The 7,987-nt window shown below is 37.7% G+C and overlaps 1 long non-coding RNA gene across 2 annotated transcripts; it reads right to left on the bottom strand.

Moving 5' to 3' along the window:
* Positions 1-1,566: 1,566 nt before the first annotated feature.
* On the bottom strand, positions 1,567-4,759 carry LOC136226918 (uncharacterized). 2 transcript variants are annotated; one of them, XR_010687907.1, is made up of 4 exons: positions 4,588-4,759; positions 3,707-4,423; positions 3,500-3,580; positions 1,567-1,979 (listed from the first exon to the last, which is right to left on the bottom strand). It is a non-coding gene; the product is annotated as an uncharacterized lncRNA (long non-coding RNA). The 2 variants fall into 2 exon arrangements; XR_010687906.1 differs by lacking the exon at positions 1,567-1,979 and having other exon boundaries at positions 2,248-3,580.
* Between the last annotated feature and the right edge of the window lie 3,228 nt (positions 4,760-7,987).

Here is a 7,987-nt window from a genome sequence, read left to right as displayed (position 1 = left end):
TTGCTTTAATCCATAAAGACTCTTTTTGAGAAGACAGATATGATCCGATCGATCACTATCCCGAAAACCCTGCAGTTGTTCCATATAGATTGTCTCTGATAAGTTTCTATGAAGGAACGCATTAGAGACGTCCAGTTGATTGATGAACGAGTTGTTTGCTGCTGCAATGGCAAAGACAGACCGAATGGTTGTAGCCTTGATTACTAGACTGAATGTCTCTTTGTAGTCAATCCCAGCTTTCTGAGTAAATCCCTGTGCTACTAAACAAGATTTGAATCGATCAATGGTTCCATCTGACTTCTTCTTTATACGAAAGAGCCACCTAGAGGTGATGACATGCTGATCATATGGTCTTGGTACAAGTTGCCAGGTTCCATTGTCAAGAAGAGCTTGAATCTCGTCAGACATTACCGTGCGCCATTCGGGTTGTTTGTTGGCTTTGCTGAAGCACGTGGGATCCACTGTGCCATTTGAATGCATAGCTAGAAGTCCCTCAAATCGTCCCCTCGAGTGAAGAGACGACTGTCGAAGCTGCATATAATGTTGACATGGACCAATCATCGATGCATTGCAAGGTCTGGGTCTTGTAGTCGGAACAGGAGCAGGTGGTGCAGTTTTATAAGGAGGAGACTATGTTTGTGGCACGGTGTGTTCTTCATGAGGTACTGCATTTGGTATCTCCGGTGTGTTGATGTCCACAGAATCAACTGGAGTTGTGAGCTCATTCTGATGATCTGGTGTTGATGCAGTTGTGACGACTGGTGACAAACATTGACGTGGAGCTAGTGGAGCAGTGTTTGTTGCTTCAGAGTCAGGGGGAATAATTGGGGTACCAGGATGAGGCCCAGAATGGATAGGTGTGATTGGTTGGGATCACGGAACCAAGTTTGAAGGAGATAATATAGGATTGAGATTAGAGAAATTACCTGGATACTGGCCGAGTAAGGATGGTAGTTGACAAGATGTGCTTACCCCCAAGTTGCTAGATGAAGGTGGTGATGCAGTCGCTGTTGATGCAGGAAATACTTCTTCATTGTGTTGCACAAATTTGCAGATGTATATGCGTCCGGTGGCATACTCAAGACAAATATCCCCAGAATGATTTTCCGATGGACCAAGGTAGACACATAGCTTAGAACGGAAATCAAATTTGTGCTGGTTGTATGGTCGAAGAAGAGGATAGATACTGTTGGTCACGTGTAATTAGTTCCAAGGGGGGGTTAGGAACTAATGTAACTTTTTCGCTTAATTATGTTGACTTAATTTAATTCTTTAAATTACTTTACTCAGTTTTGGTCAGCAAGGCCGAGCGAGATGTAAGACAACTTTAGTCAGAGGCTGACTAGAACTGTTTCACTTGTGAGTTGGGAATTAACACTTAAGGTCAGCTTCCAACTCAGCACTCTGATTACTCAGTGTCAGCTTATACAATTTATATCCTGATTAATTTAAGCAAGCAACACATACATATATATATATATTGAGAGAAAGAGTTAGAAATTACTCAGCAGAGTTATCCTGGTTCGGCCTCACCGCCTATGTCCAGTCCCCAGAATCCTTTCGGGCTTTTTCAATCCAATACTGAGCTCTTTAAAGGTAGAGCACAAACCGTTTACAAGAAATTGAGTATGCAAGAGTAACGTCCTCTATTCGTCTACTCAACCCCTACTGAGCGCTATAACCAAACACTCAGATTTTCTCTACCGCTGAGTACTAAAACCGAGTACTCAGCACCACTCTTTCAATCTTTACAATTGATACAAATTTGTTCTTTCTAGATGAAGAACACTTTAGATGAATACAAATTCAATCTAAACTTTTACACAGAAATAGGATTTGGGTGTAAGTATTTGCTTTTTCTTGTTTGTATGTGCTTGTATGTTTGCTTTTCTCTTTTGTATTTCGGCAATGACTCCAAGTGAAGAGCTTGTCCTTTTATAGTGAACTAGCATGAAACCCGTGCAATGCACGGGATGTACCTATCATTTTATATGATGTTATGAATATTTTATTTAATTGTTTTTCAGAAATATCAAAAAAACATTTTATTAAATATTAATATAAAATAAGTCATAAAAATTATTCTTTTAGAAGTATAATTTATACAAAAAGTATGACGATACAAAAAAGTATAATTTATACAAAAAAAAATCTACAAATTAATAGACTACTATCAAAATGATCATCACCAAAAGATCTACAATTAATAGACTACTATCAAAATGATTATCACCAAAAGATCTACGGACAAAGTCTAAAAAGTTCTAAAAGTTCTAAAGTTGAGAGACCAAAAATATTTTGATATGAAAATTTGAGTTTTCCCGAGTAAGAAAACATCAAAGAAAATATATTAATATATTCTCCAATAAATATTATTACAAAAGGATATACTTGCACTCATTTGAATGTTTTAGAAAGCATGTTTCCTTTGGTACCATAATTTTAATTAACTAAACAACATTTAAAATATATCTAATTAATAAATACAATTCACCCGAAGTAATGTTAAAATTAGTAAATAGGGATAATGAGGGAAAAAAACATATTAAAAAGCCTAACTATTATTTCACTTTTTATGCAATCTAGTTGTCGTACAGAAATACAACACAAATGGAGAAACACAAGTTAACTCTAAAGAAAATAAAGAGACATTTATGCAGATCATATTTCCCGGATACAATAAATATGCTGCCGAAGAAAATATATAACATCTAAAACCAAATTTCTCCAATATTAACAATGAGTTGGAGTTAAAATCAACTTCATAGATAATTTGGCCAAATTGAATTGTTATCAAAAGCTCCAAAAGCATAAGTTAATAGGTAACATATAAAAAAATAGCCATTCTTATCTATAATACACTCCTACACCCAAATGCCATTTAATTATCAACAAATTCTACGTAGCTTTAACATCCAGAAACTGATTTCTAATTTATCCACTTAATACAATATAAATGACAATAATAAATATAATAACAACTTAAGAGAAACACACAAGAAGCAAAAAGCTCAAACACATGAAAAATTAAAAACATATAAATTTACCAGTTTATATATTCATAGGGTCAAATAAAAACTATTATATAAAGAGAGCAGAAATAATAGGAAAAAAGGATACAGTTAGTAACCTTTTCAATAAGGTGTCAAATGTCTTGAATATCAACAAATTCTATGAGCCATAAGAGAAACAAATATAGATGTTTGATTTAAAATATTAAAATTTATTTAAAGTTAATTCTATTAAAAATAAAAAGACGTTTCCCAATATTGACAGGAAACAATTCAACATATTAAATGATGTGAAGCCATGAGCCACATTATTTTTAAACAAAAATCTTAATTTCAGTAGAAATCTTCACTAATCTCATAACATTTCCACTTCTTAATCCTCAAGTTAATGTCTACCTTTGATATGGCTAGAAAGTTTTTTGAGACACAAACCAAATTCCATACGGTTAACCTACTAAATTTCTAATAAAATGCATATGAGATGATACCTTAGGATTAAAATGCCCTGATCAATCTTTCTTGCTCTCTACCTTAGAGCATGCTGACCTTGAAACTTCGTTCAAAGATCCCTGAAAAGAAATGTATGTGAAAATCCATTTTCTACGCTTCTAAGTTTATTTTGATAAGTTTAGAGTCCATTCAAAATTCCTGTTTTTGAGATCTTATGCAAAATAAACTTATCACTAACTTAATACCTGTTTTGGAGTCCATTCTAAGGGTAGTAGAAATTATCTGCTCTCTGGCTGCTAATAAAGACTGTAAAATACAAAGATTTTGTTAGATATAGACTCTTTGAACAACCACACAAGTGAGAAAAATGAAACTCTTGAGGGAAATCAACTATAGCAAAGAAAATGATTGTCATCATCTTGTGAAATATGAGGGTTTAAGGCCAATGAGAGCACATATCATTAAGAGCCTCACTCTTGCACCAACGGCAACTGGGGTTCTGAAAGCACTGAGATCTAGACACCATCCGACTGCAATTTGAGATCTTCTGTCAGGTATTTCTCTGCGCAGCCAATAAGCTGCGATGTGAAGCAATAGACAACAGGTGTTTGTTAATTGTCCTGTGAGAAGATGATGAATTAACAAAGAGGAATAGAAGGATTAGGAGGGAGATGATGGAGAACTTGGGAGAGTAGATTGCCGCCATATTAAGATTAAATAAAAGAAGAAGAATTTGGGGAATTGGTAGGCAAAATCTGGGCCTGAAGTTGTCTCTTGAACTCAATTAGAGTGAAATCAGAAAACTGAGTGACTCCATGGCTAGCTGGGGGTTCCAACTTTTGGTGACAGGCGATGCGCCTCAAGTTAACCTTGAAAACCTTAAATCGGTACGGTAATCATGCTCCTCCTAAGACTCGTATGATTTTTTGAACTTGCTCTTGAACATCCCAAAGAATCCAATCCTGTATAGAAATAGCACTTGCATTAAGAAAATAGTTAACGTGAAAGTACAGGAAACAAAATCTATAGAAAAACCTAATATCAATAGAAGAGTAGATGAAAACCCAAGGTTCAAAACCAAAAAAAAAGAAATAGATCAAAGAGGTTCTGGGTTAGGGAAAAGTACCAACAACAACATAGATGGTGTCTAATCCAAATGCAATTGTTTCAATTGCTGGCTTCAATTAATAAAATTATTCCATTTATGTGACTGCTTAAAAGTGTTGAAAATGGGTAGAGAAAGAGATAGAACCAATTAAAATTAAATCAAAATGACAGTTGTTATAGTGATTGAGTGGGAAGAAGCAGTTATAGATGAGGGAAGAACGTGTAAATAAGTAGAGTTGGGTTTTTTTAACACGTAGAAAATAAGATTTTAATTTAATTTTAGTTGAATAATAAATGCAAATTTATGAAAATTAAAGGAATAGCTATAAAAAAGACATGTCAGCAAAAGCTTTAAAATTCAGCCACATAAGCAATTTTAGTATCCATCTTTTAATATATTAATAGATTCTGAGGCTGCACTCATTTGAATTCGGATGTATCCGTTGAATTCAAACGGTCTTCTTGCGTCATTCACTGGTCAGCATAATGTCTTGCAGGCCAATCCTGTCGTCTGAATTTAGCAGGCGTCAGGCTTGTCTTCTTCCGCCAGGTTCGTCTTCTAGCGCCAGTTTCGTCTTTTAGCCAGACACCAGTTGACCCATACGTCTCGAAACTGTCTCCTTGCATAATTCCAAAGCTTATATATTGGCACAGACTCATGTCGGATCTTGTCTTTTAGTAAACGGATCATTCGCGCTATCCTGACGAACACTCATCTTGATCTTATAGACGTTGCCTTTGATCTTTTATCTTTGGCGAGGCTGTGTCATGTTTTACTCAGCTTCTTCAGTTAGCTTCGTCTTCAAGCGTTTTGTTCTGAAGAAGACTTTTCTTTTATTATGCTGAGTCGTGTTCTACTCAGCTTCTGTGGCTCATGCTGACTTCGTCCTGTCTTACTTTTTATTTCTTTTCTCATTTATGATCATCCTCAACATTGAACAAACATATTAGTACAATTAAATCAAAGCACTTAAATTTAATTGTCTTAATCATGGATTAACTTAAATAATTTTGTCAAATCAAAATCATGTGGAAAGGTGTTTCAACAAACTCCCCCATTTTGATGTTGGCAAAAAATTTTAATTATGGAACTCAGCATCGACGTTCCCCATGATTGATTTATCTGTTATTCTTCTGAAGTCACTCCCCCGTAAGGGTTGCATCTATTGACTCAATTTGACTCTAAACCTTCTAAGATTTAATCGAGTGAAATTAAGACATGCCTTTACTGACTTAGTTCAGTTCTAGACCTTTCAAGATCTAATTCAAATAACCCAAGGTCAGCTTTCAGAAGTTGGTCAATACTTGGAACATATAGTTATTACTCAGTGTTGCACATAGGTGTCAGAGTTATCATATAGGTATTAGAGTTATGTGTGCTGAGTATATTTTACTTGTATTTTCCTTACGTTCACAAGCTTTAATTTGTTTAATGGATAGCTAAGTATGACAGATCAACATGTAAGCATAATAAGTAAGCATCGCATATAGATAAGTCAGTTTGGATAGAAAGATGCTTCTATAGATAGTCAGCATAACAAGTTAGAACATGCCAGATATAAAGTTACAAGTCTAAGACAATTTCTAATCTATCTTTTAATGTTGACTTGAACTTGGTGAGATTTGCCTTTGCTCTTGGCAGGTCTTTGTTGCTGACTTGGATTTCTTGGGTCAGCAGAAGTTGAACCATGCTTCTGCTGAGTTCCGGCGGCAGGCTGAGTTATCTCCCCCATTCTCTGCTGAGTTCCAGCAGCGCGTTCTTTCTCCCCCGTTTTGCCAGCATCGGGATTGGGAGGAGGAGGATAGAAAGTTCCCTGTTGAACAGCACGAGACAATTTGGATGAGTACATTTGGAGTTGACTCGTACTTTCCCGAAGAGCGTTGAAGACTTCCATGCCATCGGACATAGTGGAAGCGGGGATCTTAATGTTGGCACTGAGCATACTTAAGAGATACTCTTGAGATTTCCTGATCCAAGTTATAGATTCCGTCATTTTGGCATATGATTGATGATACATCCTGAGCAGGGCAGTGTCATATTCTTGACATTGAACGTTGGTGTGCCGAACCTGCTTAAGGGTAGATTGAGTACACTGTAGAATCTCATTTGTCTTCACTAAGTCAGTGTCCATTTCCTGTTTATTCAGGTTGAGTAGGCGAATGGCTTCACCAATCTGTTCGATGGAACACTGGGAGGAGGAGGAGATAAGCTCACGAGCTCCGATCAGCTCATAGGTCAGATGGGAGAAATGTTGATTAACCTCAGCAGAGGTTGCATATATTGGGTTCACAACTGATAAGGCGTTGAGTTGACCTTGGATGGCATTCATATGATTCACCATCATCAGCTGAAGTTCGGCCAGCTTTATTATTGACTCTTGCTTGGGCTGTTGAGAAGCAAAAGAGGTCATGACACTCATTAAGTCTTTGAGACCTTTGATTTCAGTGAGAAACTGAGTGATAGACGAGATTTGTGTTGGCTCAACATGAACAGACCCAGCAGCATCAGCCTGAGTTTGATGAATGTCCTGAAGTAGAGCTTGAGCTGAGTTGATAATCTTTCTTCCAGACTCAAAAGCATTTAAGTATGCATAGGATTCATCAGTGTGTGGTTCAGAGGCCGGAATATGAGTTGCACCAGATGGAGGAGGTGTTTGGTGCTGTCCAGAAACAGAGGTGCCAGCGTGGTCAGCGATTGGATTTTTATTCAGGTCAGCAGCAGGAGCTGACTGGTTATCATTCTGCGTTGAAGGATTAGGAAGAGGTGGGTCTGCAGAATGGTTGACCTGCTCAGTATCAGCCTGAAGTTGAGGAGATTTTGGAGGTTGAGGCAATTCAGAGCTGACTTGAGCAGGGTTTTCCTTTGCCAACTCATTGACTTGAGCGGCAGGGACTTCGAGCACTTGCTCGGCAGAGATAGGACCTTGAGGAACTTTGGGATCGGCTTGTTCCTCAGCTTGAGAAACAGAGGCTTGTTTTTCCTTTAGTTGGTCCATAGTGGGCTCAATGACAGTTGAGAAGAATTGAAACTAGAGTTTGGTGAGGTCGGTGATTGGATCCCTGAGTGGTGACTCATCCATGAGGTCGATGAATCTGGGTTTCAGAGCCTTACGTTTGAGCCGCTTGCCTGAGCTGTCCTTATTTGTTTGAGAGGAGGGATTAGCAGCAATGGAGTCAAAGGACTCAGAGGCAGAGTTAGGACCAAGGTCGGCATCAAGGCCTTCAACAACCTTGTCCTGCAGTGGTTGCTCAGCTTGGTTCTCAGTTTGCTCAGCAGTAACATTGACACTTAGCTCAGCAGATCCTGTCTTGTCAGCTTGAGTCTGGCCTCCAATATTACTCAGTTCTTCCTCCTGGTCAGTAGGAGTCTTCTCAAGGTCAATGTCTTGTCAGGAGTGACCACGAAGTCAAGTGGGTTA

This window comes from Euphorbia lathyris, chromosome 4 (assembly GCF_963576675.1).
Source record: "Euphorbia lathyris chromosome 4, ddEupLath1.1, whole genome shotgun sequence".
Taxonomy (NCBI): Eukaryota; Viridiplantae; Streptophyta; class Magnoliopsida; order Malpighiales; family Euphorbiaceae; genus Euphorbia; species Euphorbia lathyris.
This window is presented reverse-complemented; position numbering and strand designations above follow the sequence as displayed.